We start from the raw sequence: 19,706 nt of genomic DNA, 5'->3' as shown, positions 1-19,706 counted from the left end.
CCCTTCCACATGGAGACCCTTACAGAGTCCAAACATTACTCCTGACTCTTGCCCTTCAGCCCTCAAGTAGTACCAGCTTTCTGTTATTGTCGCTCGTGGGATATTGATCTATTCTTTGTTGTTTCCCATAAATCCTGTTCACTTTGTCATAAATTGTCCCTTTTTAAATCATTCTCAATGACTCAGTTGATGTGTGACATTTATTTCCTGTCAGGCCCTGACTCATACATGGCTCCATCACCCATTACCAGAGCCCCTGCCCAGGCAGGAAAGGGAAAAGCTTTTAGATGCCTCAATATTCATTGTCAAAAAAGGTTGCCAGATAGTTAAGAAATACTTCTAATGTGGAATAAAAAAGAAAAAACCGAAAAAAAGGTACTAAGAAAAAAAGCATATCAGTATTAAAAGAAGACTTCAATAGCAACAAGCAAAACACTGGAAGATTCACAGAGTGTTAAGAGAAGAAATTGCATCCTTGAAATAAGGTGGGACATAAATGAAAACGAGAGTTAGAGAAAGAGAGACACATACTCAGAGAAACAGATAATGGAAAGGGAAGAGGGAAAAGAGGAGATGAAGTTGTCACAAAGGACCAGAGAGATCATTGAAATATAGCTGAAATTTTAAAAATTGAATAAAATATTGTCATATTAAAATCAAGGACATTTCCAGGAGGTAGGATTAAAAAAAAAAACAGATAACAAGATGGAAAATAGAACAGAAAGGAATAGGAAATGGGATTGTTCTAGAAAGTCTTATGTCCAAACTATAGGCAGACTGCCCCCACCCCACCCTCCCCGGAAAAAAGTAAACAAAGAATTGGAAGGACTGAATTCATCAAATAAGTAACACAAGAAAATGTCCCTAAACTGAAAGACAACTGTCTCTATATGGAAAATGCCCACCAGAAGGCCAGGGCAATGAATGAAAAGAGACTCACACCAAAACATATTATGAAATTCAAAGCACCAGTGATAAATCCTATAAGCTTCCAGAGAGAAAAAAGAAGTTGCTTGGTAAAGAATTTGGAATCAGAACAGTATCATCCTTCTCAATTATACCTCTTGATGTTGGAGGTTAATTTCAAAATTCTGAAAATAAATGATCTTTAATCTAAAATGCTATACTTAACCAAACCCTCAATCAAGTATGAAGGTGAAATAATGACCTCTTAAGATATAAAAGGACTCCAAATATATAGCCTCCCATGTACCCTTTATATAATATGTCAGAAGTATGTGCTCCAGAAAAAGAAAGGAGTATGCTAAGAAAGGAGAGGGGCATGAGACCAAGGAAATGAGAGATCACATAAATTAATAAGAGAAAAAATACCTATGTGACAGTGTATAGCAGGCCCAGACGGCAATTAGTTTGGTTTGAAGAGAATGAACAGCTCTGGGAGGTAGGTCTGCTTTAATTGACTCTTTGGAGCATGTTATTAATAAGCTTTAGCAGATTTAATGGAGTAAGTGATAGGCAGGATAATGTCCCCCTCAAACATGACCACAGTCTAATTCATGGAACTTTTGCATATATTAGTATAAACCTGAAAGGAAAATTGAGGCATACCAAATGTATGAGCAAAAAGTTTATTTGAGCCAAAACAAGGTTGGCCACCAAATAAAAAACACATTCTAGGGGCTGGGCAGTAGAGCGCTCGCCTAGCGCATGAGAGGCCCTGGGTTCAATCCTCAGCACCACATAAAAATAAATAAAAAAAAATAAAGGTATTGACAACTACAACTAAAAAAATATTTTAAAAAACCCCACATATTCTAGTTGCTAAGAATAAGTGTTCCCAAAATGGTGTCCTAGGAGTCTGGTTTTAAAGATTAATAAACAAAAGAACAAGAAGGAGGTTATAACAAACCAGTTTGTTACAGTTTGTACCAGTTGACAAGAATAGTTGGCTGGGGATGTGGCTCAAGCGGTAGGGCGCTCGCCTGGCATGCGTGCGGCCCGGGTTCGATCCTCAGCACCACATACCAACAAAGATGTTGTGTCCGCCGAGAACTAAAAAATAAATATTAAAAAATTCTCTCTCTCTCTCTCTCTCTCTCTCTCTCCCTCCCTCCTCTCTCACTCTCTCTTAAAAAAAAAAAAGAATAGTACAGGATGTTGATTTGGTCATTGGTTGCTTATGTTATATATTCCAGGTAAGAATTGCAGTAAACAGGAACAAGGGATTCTTCAAGTTACTTATTACTCTAATGGCATCAGTACATCTACAAGGAACTACTTTGAAGTGGTTAAAGTTAACTAGATCATGAGGCTTTGGAATGTAAGAGGGCATGACTGCTACCCCACAACAAGTGTCTGCCAGGCATGATAGAAGTTTGCAGATCCCCTTTCTCTTATGTATGTATTCATTGGTTTATATGAAAAATAGGGATTAAGATTGCAGATGGAAATAAGTTTGCTAATCAGCTGACCTTAGGATGGGAGATTATCTTGGATTATCTAACTAGGTTTAATGTAATCACAGTGGCCCTCAAATATGGAACAGAGAAGAAGAGAGAGTGTCGGGGAGATGACATAGCATGAGAAAGACCTAATGGGCCATTACTGGCTTTGAAAATGGAAGGTGGACTTCAGCCAAGGAATGTGGGCAGTCTTTCAAAACTGGAAAAGTCCAGAAAATGAATTTTCCTCTAGAGATTCTAGAAGGAATGTAGCCCTTCCAATACCTTGATTTCAGCCCAATAAGACCCACTTTGGGGTTGGGGGTTAGCTCCCTATTAGAGCACTTGCCTAGCACCACACATACCCCCACCCCAAACACACACAGAAAACCCCATTTTGATTTTCTGTCCTTGTTATGCAGTATTAGGAAACTAATTCAGAGGATTTGAATGAGTGTCTAAAATGAAGCAAATAAGAAAATTTGAGCTGGGTATGGTGGTGCATACTTATAATCCCAGCAATTTAGGAAGCTGAAGTGGGAGGATCACAAATTCAAGGCCAGCCTGGGCAATTTAGCAAGACTCTGTCTCAAAATAAAAAATCCAAAAGGGTTAGGGATGTAGCTCAATGGTAGAGCTGGGTTCAATACCCAGAAAAAAAAAAATCAAGGCAGCTATTTATTTATTTATTTATTTTGGTACCAGGGATTGAACTCAGGGGCACTTGACCACTGAGCCACATCCCCAGTCCTATTTTTAAAATAACTTTAAAAATTTGTTCTCATTAGTTATACATGACAGTAGAATGCATTTAGGCACTTTGATATATCATACATAAATGGGGTATAATCATTTTTCTGATTGTCCATGTTGTAGAATCTCATTGGTCATGTTAGTCATATATGTACATAAGGTAATAATGTCTGTTTCATTTTACTATCTTTCCTATCCCCATACCCCCAGCTCTATTTTGTGTTTTATTTAGAAACAGGGTCTCACTGAGTTGCTTAATATCTCACTTTTGCTGAGACTGGTTTTGAACTCATGATCCTCCTGCCTCAGACTCCTGAGCCACTGGGATTACAGGTGTGCGCCACTACGCTCAGCAAGGTAGTTATTAATATCAGGACATCAGGAATATAAATAAGTTGTAATAAAGAAAAAAAATTCTACTCAGCAAAAAGCACACACATAATATTTATGAGGTTGTATACTGTGTAAAAATTAATATCAATTAACAAAAAGTACGATAATGAAAAAATTTTTTTAAAAGTACAGTAATGAATTGAGAGAGTTTGGGGTTGGAACTGGGGAGGAGTAATGTAAAGAGCTAAATTCTTGTCCATTATAAAAGGAAATTCAGGGGGCTGGGGATGTGGCTCAAGCGGTAGTGCGCTCACCTGGCATGCGTGCGGCCCGGTTCGATCCTCAGCACCACATACCAACAAAGATGTTGTGTCTGCCAAAAACTAAAAAATAAATATTAAAACATACACTCTCTCTCTCTCTCTCTCTCTCTCTCTCTTTCTTTCTGTCTCTCTCTCTCTTTAAAAAAAAGGAAATTCAGTAAATAGTGTCTTAAATTCATAAATCAAAAAATAGCCAAGGAAAAAATAGCCAAGGTAGAAATTGGGGCTGTAGCTCAGGGGCAGAGCACTTACCTAGCCTGTGTGAGGCCCTGGGTTCGATCTTCAGCACCACATAAAGATAAATAAAATGAAGGCATTCTGTCCATCTACAACTACAAAAATAAATAAATAAATAATAGCCAAAGTGTCCCTGGTGAGGGGATAGAGCCAGAGATTGCCCCAGAGGGAGATAAGCCTTACTTTGGACAGTTGTTTAAACTATGTATGCCTCAGTTCCTGTTGCTGCTAGAATCAATTAGCACAAACTCAGTAGCCAAAAATAATACAAATTGATTACCTTACATTTCTGTAGATCAGAAGTCCAAAAGGGCCTCAATGGACTGAAATTGAAGTATTGGCAGGGCTGAACTCTTTTCAGAGGCTCTACAAAAGAATCCTTTTCCTGGTCTTACCCAGATTCTTTAAGAAACTCAATAACTTCTAGGAACTAATTCTAATGTAATAATTATTAATATAAACAAAAATCTATGTTCACAGACATTATTTATGAAGCTAGTAAAGTATAAACTACTACATTTTCATGACAAAAAGGTTTAAGGTTACAGTTGCAAAAATACAACTATGAAGGAAGCAATTAAACATTTTGTTATATTGTTATAAAAGTGCTTTTTTTTCCTATTTTGCTCAGCCCCCAAACTCCTGGGATCAAGTGATTTTCCTGCCTCAGTTTTCAGAGAAGATCGGACAATAGGCACATGCCACCATGCCTAGCATTAGAGCTTTTTGATGAACAGAAAAAAGATGTTCATTGTATGTTAAGTAACTAAAGTAAATAATAAAATAAATTTACAACTCTTCAGTTTTTAAAATTTTTTTAGATGTAGATGGACACAATACCTTTTATTTATTTATTTTTTTAATGTGATGCTGAGTATTGAACCCAGTGCTTCACACATGCGAGGCGAGTGCTCTATCACTGAACCACAACCCCAGCCCTATTCAGTTTTTATTATTAAAATATGTGTATGATGTCTATAAAATATGATCATTTTTGTACATATGTGTATATATAAATTGTGCATATATAGAGTATATGTATACATGTATATTGTGTGTATGTACAGAATGTGTGTGTATACATGTGCGTGTGTGTATAGAGAGAAAGAACAGACACAGAGTAGAAAAATGTTTGTGTGTTCCAGTGATGAAAGGATGGTTCAATATGCATAAACCACAGAATATATCACATAAATATAATGAAATATACAAATCATATGATCATCTCAATAGATGCAGAAAAAGCATTTGATAAAATTCAACATTCTTCATGATAAAAGCCCTGAATAAATTTGGTATAGAAGAATCATATCTCAATATAACAAAGATTATGTATGGGGCTGGGGATATAGCTCAGTGATAGAGTGCTTGCCTAGCATGAGCAAGACTGGGTTCAATCTTTAGTACCATGGGTAACAGGGAACAAAGGCTATATATGACAAACCCATTGCCATCATCATACTGAGTGGAAAAAAGTAAAATCATTTCCTCTAAGATCAAGAATACGACAAGGGTGGTTGGGGTTGTGGCTCAGAGGTACAGCGCTCACCTGGCATGTGTGAGACACTGAGTTGGGTCCTCAGCATGTCATAAAAATAAATAAATAAAATAAAGGTATTGTGTCCATCTACAACTAAAAAAATTTTTTTTTTTTAAAAAAGAATAAGACAAGTGTGGGGTTGTAGCTCAGTGGTTGAGCACTTGCCTCGGGTGCATGAGGCACTGGGTTCGATCCTCAGCACCACGTTATAAATAAATAAATAAATAAAATAAAGATATTGTGTCCATCAACAACTAAAAAAATACTAAAAAAAAAAAGGAGTTGCCTATGCGTACTTCTTCCCGGGAGGAAAATGTAGTAGTTTATACTTTACTAGCTTCATAAATAATGTCTGTGAACATAGATTTTTGTTTATATTAATAATTATTACATTAGAATTAGTTCCTAGAAGTTATTGGGTCAAGGAGTATGTATTTAAATTTTTTTCTATTCAGGTAATGCCGACCCATCTGATTAAGGCAGAATAATGCCCACGTGGCTGCGCAGAGCTGACCCTGGGAGGCGTTTGGGTCCAGAGAAGTGGATCGGCCGCCTGTGCAGCATGGAGTATGAATCAGAAAGCGGGGCCGCCGCTGACACCCCCCACCCCCCGCTGGAGACCCTAAGCTTCCATGGTGATGAAGAGATTATGGAGGTGGTAGAACTGGATCCTGGCCTACTGGACCAGGGTCATCTGGCCCAAGAGATGGAAGATGTGGACTTTGAGGAGGAAGAAGAAGAGGAAGAGGGCAAGGAAGAGGGCTGGGCCCTGGAACCCTAGGAAGGAGTGGTCAGCAGTATGGAGGGCCGCGATGATGGTGAGGTCACCTTTGCCTTGCACTCAGCGTCTGTGTTTTGTGTGAGCCTGGATCCCAAGAGTAACACCTTGGCAGTGACAGGGGGTGAAGATGACAAAGCCTTTGTCTGGAGGCTCAGTGATGGGGAGTGCTCTTTGAGTGTGCAGGCCATAAAGACTCTGTGACTTGTGCCGGTTTCAGCCATGACTCTACCTTAGTGGCCACAGGGGACATGAGTGGTCTGTAGAAAGTATGGCAGGCGGACACTAAGGAGGAGGTCTGATCCTTCGAAGCAGGAGATCTGGAGTGGATGGAGTGGCATCCTCGGGCACCTGTCCTACTGGCGCACAGCTGATGGCAACACCTGGATGTGGAAGGTCCCGAATGGTAATTGCAAGACCTTCCAGGGCCCCAACTGCCCAGCCACCTGACAGAAAGAGAGCTGTGGTACCATTAGGATTTGGGACCTGAAACAGGGAAACCCCATCCATGTATTAAAAGGGACTGAGGGTCACCAGGGCCCTTTGATCTGTGTTGCTGCCAAACAGGATGGCAGCCTGATCCTGACTGGCTCTGTGGACTGCCAGGCCAAACTGGTCAGTGCCACCACCGGCAAGGTGGTGGGTGTTTTCAGATCTGAGACTGTGGCCTCCCAGCCCAACCTGGGAGGAGGGAAGGAGAGTGAATCCAATTCGGTGGAGTCCTTGGGCTTCTGCAGTGTGATGCTGCTGGCAGCTGTTGCTTACCTGGATGGAACCTTGGCCATCTATGACCTGTCTACACAGACCCTCAGGCACCAGGGTCAGCACCAGTCCAGCATCATGCAGCTGCTGTGGGAGGCAGGCTCAGCTGTGGTATACACCTGCAGCCTAGATGGTGTCGTGTGCCTCTGGGATGCCGGGACAGGCCGCCTGCTGACTGACTACCAGGAGATCACAAAGCAAAAGTATTTTGTGTCCAGAGACTTGACCATTAATGGCTGTGGCCTCTGGCTTGGTATCTGGTGTTGAGGGGATGAAGGGAGATACCCCCCCTCGCCCTGTGAGACACAGGGTACAGAGGGAAAAGGGGGGGAGCTCGACTGCTTCCCAACCCCTTTAACTGACCTGCCTCCCTCTGTCCTTTTTTTCTCCTTGAGACCCCACCTTCGGCCCCCTCCCTTCTCCTCACCCAGACCTAGGGGCCCTTCAGCGGGAGGGACAGGCCTCTTTCTCTTTAACTTTCATTTGCTGGTGTGAGCCATGGGTGTGTATTTGTATGTTGGGAGTAGGTCTTTGAGGTTCCGGTTCTTTCCCTTTCCAAATCTTTGGGGATGGAAAGGAGGAAGAGATTCTAGTTAACAGATTTAAAAAATGTAAATAAAATATACTTCCCAGAAAAAAAATAAAAAGAATAAGACAGGGCCTGGGGTTGTGGCTCAGCAGTAGAGCACTCACCTAGCATGTGTGAGGCACTGGGTTCGATCCTCAGCACCACATAAAAATAAATAAATAAAAAATAAAGGTATTGTATCCTACTACAACTAAAAAAAAATATTTAAAAAAAGAGAGTAGACAAGGGTGTCTACTCTTACCACTCTTATTGAATATAGTACTAGAAATTTTGGTTGGCATAATTAGGTAAGAGAAAGAAATGAAAGGTATACAAATAGAAAAGGTGAGAGTCAAATTACCCCTGTTTGAAGATGATATGATTCTATACATAAAAAGAACTAAATATGTCACCAAAGGTTATTAGAACTGATGAACAAATTCAGTGAAGTATCAGGATACAAAGTCAACATAAAAAAATCAGTAGTTTTTCTAAACACTAATAATGGCTTTGCTGTGAAAGAAATCATGAAAACAATTCCAACCAAAACACATACACACACACACATAATACCTAGAAATAATTTTAACTAAGGAAATAAAGACCTCTACAATGAAAATTACATAACACTGAAGAAAGAAATTAAAGAAGAAACTAAAAGGTGGAAAGACCTTCCATGTTCATGGATTAGAAAAATTAATATTGCTAATGTCCATAGTACCCAAAGCAATCTACAGATTCAATGCAGTCCCTACCATAATACCAATAACTTTCTTCACAGAATTAGAAAAAGAAATCCTAAAATTCACATGGAAGCACAAAAGATCCCAAATAACCAAAGCAATCCTAATCAAAAAGAGCATCACCATACCTGACTTCAAGACATAGTAATCAAAGCAGCATGAAATTGGTATAAAAAACAGACACATAGATCAATGGAACAGAATAGAGCACCAAGAAAAATCCATATATCTATAGCTAACAGAATCTTGACCAAAGTGCTAAAAACTTATACTGGAGACAGGATGGCCTTTTCAACAAATGGCACTGGAAAAACTGGATATCCACATGCATGTAAAAGATTGAAACTTAACCCAAATCTCTCACCCTATACAAAAACCAACTAAAATTGAATCAAAGACCTTAATATAAGACCCTGAAACTATAACAGGAAAACAGGGGAAACACTTCCAGATGTTGGTATAGGCAATGATTTTCTGAATAGGACTCCAAAACCAGAAGTGACAAATGGAGCCAGAAAGGGTGGCACATGCTTGTAATCTCATCTTACTTGGGAGGCTGAGGTAGGAGGATCTCAAATTCAAGGTTAGCCTCAAATTCAAGTTCAATTTAGTAAGACCATGTCTCAAAATTTTTTAAAAAGCTGAGGGGAAGAGCTAGGGATGTAGCTCAATGGTAGAATGCACCTAGGTTCAATCCCTAATACCATAAAAAATATCGACAAATGAGATTACATCAAACTAAAAAGCTTTTGCACGGCAAAGGAAGCAATCAACAAAATGAAGATACAACCTATAGAATGGGAGAAAATGTTTGTTAGCTATTCTTCCCACAGAGAGCTAACATCCAGAACATATAAAGAACTCAAAACAATGAACAACAAAAATGTAATCCAACTAAAATGGGAAAATGATCCAAATAAATACTTCACAAACAAAGAAATACAGACTTGGCCATGATAGTTTGTGCCGTAGGTCCATCACGCAGGAGACTGAGGTGGGAGGATCACTTGAGCCTAGGAGTTTGAGACTAGCCTGTTCAACAAAGCAAGTTTCTGTTTCAAAAACAAATTTTTTAATAAAAAAGAAATACAAATGGCCAATAAATATATGAAGAATGCTGAATAACATTAGTCATCAGAGAGATGGATATTAAAACTCTAATGAGATACTATCTCACCAGAGGTAGAATGGCTATCATAAAAAAAGTGCTGGAAAGGATGTGGAGAAAAAGGAATTCTTATGCACTGTTGGTGTAGATGTAAATTAGCGCAATCACTTTGGAAAATAACATGGAGCTTTCTCAAAAAACTAAAAGTGAACTACCATATGATCCAGCTATATCACTTATGTGTATAAATCCAAAGGAAATGAAATCAGAATATAAAAGAGATAGCTATAGAGCTGTACTTAGTTTGGCACTACTCATAATAGCTAAGATATGGAATCAGTTAGGTGCTCACCAAAAATGAAGGAATAAATAAAATATGCATTATTTATGCACAACATAGTATTATTTAGCAATAAAGAATGAAGTTCTGGGCTGGGGTTGTGGCTCAGCGGTACAGCGTTTGCCTAGCATGCGGGAGGCACTAGGTTTGATCCAACGCTATATAAACATAAATAAATATAAATAAAATAAAGATATTATGTTCAACTACAACTAAAAAAAATTAAAAAAGAAAAGAAGAATGAAGTTCTGTCATTCGCAGCAAAATGGGGGCAGGGAGGACATCATGTTAAGCAAAATAAACCAGACACAGTAAGACAAATACCCCATGTTCTCTCTCTCTCTCTCTCTCTCTCTCTCTCTCTCTCTCTCTCTTATATGTGGAAATGAAGAGAAATAAGTCAACCTGAAAGTAGAATAGTGATTACTAGGGACTGGGAAGGGTGCTGGGTGTAGGGGAGGGGAGGAGAGAAGAAGGGTAGATAGATATGATCAATGCATGCTGTATGTATGTCTGGAAATATCACATTGAATCCCATTAACCTGTATAATTAATATGTGTTAATAATAAAAACTAATTAAAATTTTAAAATGAAAAAAATTCAAATGAAAAACATGTGCATGCAAAGTGGATATATATGTGTTCAAACCCCACAATGATTAAGACCAAATTATCAACTCATTACCACTCAGTAGTAGGAGTATAAGCAATTTTATCATTCTGCTTTATACATTCTCATACTTTCTAGGATTTTTCCCCATTGAGCCTGCATTACTTATTATATAACCAGAAAAAGGGTTATTTCGTTTGTATAAATAAATAAATAACATTTTTAAATGAGCATCTGAAAACCTAGAGATTAACTGCAGCAGCAGCTGTCACCAAAGATTACACATGTAGCAATTAGCACAGCTAAGAAAAGAAAATACATCAACTACCCTTATTATTTAACACTCTCTAAATTGTGGCTTAGCTATACATGCTCTAGAAATACACTGAAACCATTACTGTGAAACTACAGATCATGTTCTCTTTAAATTCTTTTTTTGTCTTAAGTTCTATGGGACCATGACATCTTGGTGGCTGCTACATGTCCTCTGGTTTCTAGGCAGCTTTGGATACAGGCAGTTCAATTCCCTTCTTTGCCCGTTAGGTGGGGCAAGAAAGCTTTAGAAGAGTTTCTTGCCAGCCAAAATACGAACAGGAAGAGACCAAATTGCAGAAAAAGCAGTTAGGACTCCAAAAGTCATTCCGATCCAATTGGGTAGAATGTGTGCTAAAAATTTTCTTGGGTGAATACTGTTTCCACAGAGTTTTTTTTTTTAAAGAGAATACTATGCTGAAAATCTATAAAGTGTGTTTCATAACCAGAACATTTTCTGACCTTTTTTTTTTTTTTTTGGTGAGGAGTGGGGGGATTGAACTCAGGGCACTTAACCACTAAGCCACATCCCAGCCCTTTTTATTTTATTTTATTTTATTTTTGAGACAGGTTCTCCTTATGTTGCTTAGAGCCTAGCTAAATTGCTCAGGCTGACTTTGAACTTGCAATCCTTCTGCCTCAGCCTCTTAAACCACTGGGATTACAGGCAGGAGCCACCTAACCCAGCTCTAACATTTTAAAAGTAAATTTCTCTGGTTGAAATGCAAATTAAAAGTACACCAAGGTACCACTTTTCATGGATCAGATTGGCAAACACTTTAAAGCTTGTCAACACTTTACTGGCCTTGGGGAAATTGGTACTCTAATACATTGCTGGGGGAAATGCAAACTGCTACAGGTCCTATGGAAAGGGTCTGGTGCTGACAATATCCCATATACGTGTAGCCTTTCTCTCCAAGTATTTCATAAGCTAATTACTAAAATTTGGACTTTTTTCTAGAGGTACAAGAAAGTCGCTATGAGGTTTTGGCTAATATGGAGGATTTTAGTTAGTCAGCAAGTATTTTTTGAGCTGCTCCAATAAGTCAGTTATGAGATAGATAGGTGGAGGGGCAAGAGAAACAGACTGTGGCTCCTCTTTGATGAACTTGGTCTTAAGCAGGAGTGTATTTAGGTACTCTGGGGCAGCTAACCCAGTGAGGCCAAGCTGGGAAAGCTATCAACCTGAGTCTTAAAGGTCAGGTATAAAACAACTGAATAGGAAAGGGCATTTGGGGTAATGGAAATTGGAAACAGCATGTGCAAAGGTATAAAGGCAGGAGGGTGAGGAATACTTCAGGGGATTTCAAATGGCTTGATCCAGTCTACTGGAAGGGAGGCTAGCTGAATAAGAGTGCAGGAAAATAAATACATGAAAAGATACTCAACATCATTACTTGTTAGAAAAATGCACATAAAAACCACAATAAGATGCCATTTCATATGTATTAGAACAAACAGTATATTGGCTTTCCATCTGTATGACAAAACATCTGAAAAAAAAATTTAAAGGAGAAAAATTTAGTTTGGCTAAAAGTTTCAGTGGATGGTTGTCCCAGTCATTTGGGGCTTATGGTGAGGCAGAATATCATAGTGGCAGGAACACATGGTGGAGAAGCCTGTTCACTTCATGACATTGGGAAGCAAAGAGAAAAGGGTAGAGAGGAAGGGACTGGGGACAAAAATATACTCCTTAAGGGCCTGCCCCCAGTGACCTACTTCTTCCAAGTAGGCCCTACTTCCAACAATTTCCATCACCTTCCAATAGCCTATTAAGTCATGAATCCATCTATTGATGAGGTCAGAGACCTCATGATCCAATCACCTTCCAAAGGCCCCACCTCTGAACATTACTGCATTGAAGATCTAGTCTTCAACACATGAGATTTAGGGGGACCTTTAATATCTAAACTATAACAAATGGCTAATAACAAACAAAATACTGAAGCCAGTGAGGATGTCAAGCAACTAGAATTATCACATATTGCTGATGGGAATATAAAATGATACAGCCATTCAGGAAAACAATTTGGTCATTTCTTATAGAGTTAGACACTTATTCATCATATGACCTGGCATTCTCACCTCTGGATATTTACTCAAGTGGAATAAACAATTTATGTCTAAATAAAGACCTGCACTTTATTCATAATTGCTAAAACATGAAAGCAATAAATGTCAATCAAGTGGTGAATGGATAAGTAAATTATGGTATATCCAGATAGTGGAATAATACTAGCAATAAGAAGGAATAAATTACTGAAGGTAAAAACATGGATAAATCTTCAAAATATTAAGTGAAAGAAGCCAGATATACAGCCTACATACTGGATGATTCCTTTTATATGGAATTCTTAAAAAGGCAGAGTATAGAAAACACATTGTTAAATAATCCAATTTTAAAAACTGGCAAATGACACTACCAAAAGCAATATGCAGTTTTAATGCAATCCATATCAAATAGCAATGACATTCTACACAGAACTAGAAAAAACAATCCTAAAATTCTTTTGGGAGAATAAGAGATCCAGAATAGACAAAGCAATCCTGAGCAAGAAGAGTAATGCTGAAAGCATCACAATACCTGATCTCAAATTATACTACAGAACTAAAATAACAAAATCAGCATGGTATTGACATCAAAACCATGATGGAACCCCAATGAAACAGAACAGAAGACACAGACAACCCATAAATTTAGTCATATGATATTTGACAAAGGTACCAAAACACATGTTAAAGAAAAGGTAGCCTTTTTAACCAATGGTTCTGGGGAAACTCTATTTTTTTTTTTTTTTTTTTTTTTTTTTTTTTTTTAAGAGAGAGTGAGAGAGAGAGGGGGACAGAGAGAGAGAGAGAATTTTAACATTTATTTATTTTTTCTTAGTTCTTGGCGGACACAACATCTTTGTTGGTATGTGGTGCTGCTGAGGATCGAACCCGGGCCGCACGCATGCTAGGCGAGCGCGCTACCGCTTGAGCCACATCCCCAGCCCCTGGGGAAACTCTATATCCACATGTAGAAGAAAGAAACTAGATCCTTACCTTTCACCCTGCACAAAAATCTACTCAGAGTGGATCAAAGACTTAGGAATTAGACTAGAAACTTCACAATTGATAGAAGAAGGCATAGGGTCAATGCTCCACTATATTGCAGGCATCAACTTCCTTGATAAGACCCATAAAGCTCAAGAAATAAAACCAAGAATCAGTAGGTGGGATGCCATCAAATTAAAAAATTTCAGAACAGCAAAGAACATGATGAAGAGAGAGCCTACAGAATGGGAGAAAATATTGTCCGCTACTTTTCTGACTGGGGATTAATATCCAAAACATATAAAGAACTCAGAAAGCTTAACACTGAAAAAAATAAATAATCCAATCAATAAATGGACAAAAGAACAAAAGAAGAAACACAAATGGCCAACAAATATATGCAAAAATGTTCAACATCATTAGCAATTAGAGAAATGCAAATCAAAATTACACTAAGATTTCATATTATTCTAGTCAGAATGGCAAGTATCAAAATTACAAATAATGATAAATGCTGATGAGAATGTGGGGAAAATGGTACACTCACACATTGGTGGAGGGAGTGCAAATTAGTACATTCACTCTGGAAAACAGTGTGGAGATTCCTCAAAAAACTAGGAATGGAACAACCATATGACCCATCTATCCCATTCCTTGTATTTATCCAAAAGAACTAAAATCAGCATACTACAGTGATACAGCCACATCGATATTTATAGCAGCACAATTTACAGTAGCCAAGCTATGGAACCAACACAGATTGACATAAGAATGGATAAAGGAAATGTGGCATATATACGCAATGGAGTTTTACTCAGTCATAAAGAAGAATGAGGGGCTGGGGTTGTGGCTCAGTGGTAGAGTGCTCGCCTAGCACGTGCAAGGCCCTGGGTTCGAGTCTCAGCACCACATAAAAATAAATAAATAAAATAAAGGCATTGTGTCCAATTAAAACGTTAAAAAAAAGAATAATAAAATTATGGTATTTGCTGGTAGATGGATGCGACTGGAGAACATCATGCTATGTAAAATAAGCCAGACTCAGAAAGTCAAGGGTCAAATGTTTTCTCTCATATGCAGAAGCTACAGAAAAATAAGGGGGAAAAGTGGGGGTGGGGGATTGGATATCATAAAGACATAGAGAAGATCAGTGGAGCAGAAGGAGATAGAAAGGGAGGGTGGAGGAACCAGAAAGGGGAAGAATGAATTTAATAAAATCACAATATGTGCAAGTATAAATTTACCACAGTAAATCCCACTGTTATGTATATGTAGAAAGCACCAATCAAAATTAAATAAATGAGTGAAAGGAAGATCAGTAGAGTAGAGGAAGAAGAGTGGGCACTGGGGATTGAAATAGAATAAATTAAATTCAATGCACATATGACTTCATCAAAATGAACCCATCTATTATGTATAACTCTAAGGCTCTAATAAAAAGAACAAAAATGGCAAATGGACTGAAGAGATACTTCTCAAAAGAAGAAATGCAAATGGCCAACAAATATATGGAAAAATATTCAATACCATTAGTCATTAGGGAAATGCAAATCAAAACTACAGTGAAATATCATCTTACCCCAGTTAGAATAGTAATTATTAAAAAAATGAAAAAAATAACAAATGCTAGAGAGAATGTGGAGATAAAGGAACTCCTATACACAGCTGACAGGAATGTAAATTAGTATAGCCACCATGGAGAACAGTCTGAACATTCCTCAAAAAACTAAAAATAGATCTGCTGTATGACTCAGCTACCCAAAGGAAATGAAATCAAAAAGCCAAAAAGATACCTGCGTAGTCATATTTATTGTAGCACGATTGGCAATAGCTAAGATATGGAACCAGTCCAGGTGCGCATCAACAGATGAATAAAGGTAATACAGTGTATATATACCCAACGGAGTAATATTCAGCTGTAATGAAAAATGAAATCCTGTCATTTGTAGCAAAATACATGGAACTGAAGATAATTAAGTGAAATAAGCCAGAAAAACAAAAACAACTATTGCATGTTCTCTCTCAAATTCGGAAGCTAAAAAAGAGTCAACAAGAATATAGAATAGTGATTAATAGAGGTTGGAAGGGTTTTGTGTGTGGGACAGATAAAGGGAGACTGGATTTGATCAATGCAGTTTGTATGCATGTGTGGAAATACTACACTAGATCCCTTTAATAAGTACAATTAATGTTTATAAAAATTAAAATATAAAAAACACATTATTTGTTAGGGGTTGGAGGTTGGGAAAGAGGTTTGTCCACAACGAAGCACAAAGCAAATTTTTGGGGTGATAAAGATATTCTAGATTTTTGACTGTGATAGTGGATTCTTGAGACTATGTCTTGGCATTATATCATATGCCTTAAAAAAGGGTGAATGTGACTGTATATAAATTATATGTCAGTAAGACTGAATTTTTTAAAATTAATTCTGGTGCTGGGATGTGGCTCAGTGGTAGAGCACTTGCTTAGCATGCATGAGGCCCTGGATTTGATCCTCAGTACCACACACAAAAGAAACCTTTAGCATTTATTAGCTGGTGACCTTGGGCAAGTTACTTACATCATCTGTGCCTTAATTTCCTCATCTGTTAAACAGAGACAATAATACTAACTATCTTGTATGAGTTTTGGTGAAGATAACATGAGTTAATACATGGTAAGTGCTTAGAACATTGTCTGGCAGAGTAAGTGTTCAATACATGTGCAGTTATCCTTTTGGTCAGAACAAGACGAATTTCAGTCTGAAAACCTGGCTTCTAGTTCCAACACATATTATATAACTGTGAGGATCATTTATCTTCTGGGAACCTCTTGTAACCTCAAAGTTGTGATAATGTTGCCTGTCACCTGCTCTGCATACCATACAGGGTACTTACAAAGATTAGATGGGATTAATGTGAGATCAGGCATGGCTAGTCATTCAAGGCTGGATTTCTTTAAAAACTGGAAAAAACAAACCTGAGAAGACTGTCTAGATTTTGAGTCTTTGGGTGAACAAGGCAAAAATTGAGATGATGAATACAGGAAGAACATTTTTAGGGTTGTCAATTTCAGAAGGATGAGTTTGTGATGATTATAGGACATTTAGATGGACTTTTTTTTTTTTTTTTTTTTTGGTACCAGGGGTTGAACTCAGGGGCATCTACTACTGGCCACATCCTCAGCCATTTTTATTTTGAGACAGGGTTTCACTAAGTTGCTTAGGGTCTCGCTAAATTACTGAGGCTGGCCTCCAACTGTGATCCTCCTGCTTCAGCCTTGCTGAGATTATAGGTGTGTGCCACCATCATTTCTATTTGACAGATGGAAATAAGTGTGTAGAGCTTAGGACCAGAGAGAACTTTTAAAAACATTAATGAACATGTGGTATCTAAGGGCAACTCTAAATGAAATCATCCAGGGAAAGTGTGCAGGAGAGAAGAGAACCAAGGACTGGGCTCCCAGGAACATCAGTAGACAAGAACAATAAAGCCCTCAGAGGAGATGGAGAAAGTAGAAAAAAGTACAGAGGAGAAGTTAAAAACAGAAGCCAAAGGAAGAAAGAATGAAATAACAGAATTCAGCAAACACTAGAACAGGTTAGGGCTGTGAAAGATGCAAAAAATGAATATAAAATAGTAAAGGGGATGAGAAGAGTAAATAAGTGAAAAAGAGCCCAGGTAGCCAAGTGCTGCCCTGGGGGTTGGACAGGTGTAGGCAGCATGTCTGAAGAGAGAGCATTGGTGGAAGGGAGAAAATGATGAGAGAAGGGAGAGACAGAAGTCTCCAAATCTGAGGGGCTCATCAAAAGCTCAGCAAAATAAATAAAAGACTTGTACCAAAGAGACAATCACTGATCAATTTCAGAATTATCAAAGGGAAAGTCTTAAATCATTCAGACATTAAAAAAGAAATATTTTTAAAATAGAAAAGTGGGTCTGGGATTGTGGCTCAGAGGTAGAGCACTTGCCTCTCATGTATGAGGCATTGGGTTTGATCCTCTGCACCACATAAAAATAAATAATTGTATTTATTAAAAAAAATGATTTCCAAACTATTCTAGATATTTCATATGACAGTAGAATCATATAACATTTCTCCATCCGTTTGGCTTTTTCACTTTGGATAATGTTTAAGGTTCATCTTCTGTTGTACCATTATCAGAATCCCATTTTTTTATGGCTGAATAAAATTCCATTTTATAGCTATACTACATTTTGCTTATCCATTCATCTGTTGATGGAAATGTGGGTTGTTGACACAAATAATGCTATCACAAATAATACTGCAATGAACATTGATGTACAGGAATTTAAGTAGCCAGGAGAGGAGATGTTTGGCCATATGGTAATTCTACGTTTAACTTTTTGAGGAACATCTAGGCAACATTTTTTTCCACTTTTAGTTGTTGAAAGACTGAAGTTAGCAGTGTTGTGTTCCTTTCACAAACTGCCATCAGCAAGAACTTCTCAATATTAAATCTACTTTTTCTTTACTAAATATTAAGTACCACAAGAAAGGATTAGAATTTGAGATAAGAATTTACTTTGGAAAATTATCTGAAGTTTAACCTGGTTTTTAATATCTTAAATGATGTGTACAACAAAAACAAAACCACTTAATTTGAACACGATGATTCATAATTTCTTAAGGCTTGTTTAGCCTTCTGGGGCTGTGACCCTATTCCTTGTCCTCTACAATAGGTGCACTTGAATGTCACACAAATTTCAAACATGTTTTAAACATATATGTGACTACCTTTAAAGACTACATCAACTATAATCTAAGCCATCAACTAAATTAAGCAAAGCTCAGAAAAAGGACTAATGAAAAAATACAAAGAATATTTTGGAGGATAAAATATTTTTGAGCAGTGGGATTGTGAATTTTTCCCATTTACATACCATTCTATGTGCTTTATCAAAGAAATTTCAACAAATGGAGTTTCAAAGATCTGAGTGGCTGATTCATGAACTAGGCAGCACCCCATCTATAAAACAGAAAGGAACTCCAATGAGCTAAACAGAGTAAATGATTTTTATAGGTATAAAGAAGTGGAGGAGGGCTAGGGTTGTGGCTCAGTGGTAGAGTGCTCCCCTAGCATGTGTGAGGCCTTGGGTTCAATCCTCAGTACCACATAAAGATAAATAAATAAAGGTATTGTGTCCATCTACAACTAAAAATGTTTAAAAAAAGAAGTGGAGGAAGTAGGGACAAAGAACAAATATAAGATGACTTAGTCATTTCAAAGTTAACTTTCCTTATAGGGATGTAAGTGAAATCTTGTGGACTTAATAGGATTTTGCTATCATCTCTTTTCTGATTTCTTAGAACAAAACAACTTAGGCGTTGGTGTGGTGACATGTAAGAACCTCAAAAGTAACTCTATTTTGCAGCTGCAGTCTTGAACAACTTTTTCTTATCAGGTTAAGACATTTTGTTTTTCTTTTTAAAAAACAGCAGTAAGGGCTGAGGTTGTGGCTCAACGGTAGAGCACTTGCCTAGCGTGCACGAGGCCCTGGGTTCAATCCTCAGCATCACAAATAATAAAATAAAGCTATTGTGTCCAACTACAATTAAAAAATAAATATTAAAATATTAAAAAAACAGTAGTAAGATGAATTTAAATTTTATATTATTATGTTAAGTATTGCAAACCAATAATTTTTATTAAAAAGTCAACACAATGCATACTTAAATAAGCCTACCTGTTCTTTTATGTGAGAGGAGGAAGGGTAGAGAGTAAAACTCCACTGGACTATAGTGAAATAGATAGTTTACAGAGTTAAAGCTTGCTCACATGAACTTTAGTGACAGATATCAAATGGTTAGGATGAAGTGTCATACTTTTAAACAAAAGAATAAACTTTATGAAAATG

At 37.6% G+C, this 19,706-nt stretch overlaps 1 pseudogene; it reads left to right on the top strand.

Annotated features, from left to right (window-relative positions):
* Positions 1–6,047: 6,047 nt before the first annotated feature.
* On the top strand, positions 6,048–7,926 carry LOC101954671 (angio-associated migratory cell protein pseudogene; annotated as a pseudogene).
* Positions 7,927–19,706: the final 11,780 nt, after the last annotated feature.

Source organism: Ictidomys tridecemlineatus, chromosome X (assembly GCF_052094955.1).
Source record: "Ictidomys tridecemlineatus isolate mIctTri1 chromosome X, mIctTri1.hap1, whole genome shotgun sequence".
Lineage (NCBI taxonomy): Eukaryota > Metazoa > Chordata > Mammalia > Rodentia > Sciuridae > Ictidomys > Ictidomys tridecemlineatus.
The sequence above is the reverse complement of the archived record's forward strand: the minus strand, read 5'-3'. Positions and strand labels throughout refer to the sequence as shown.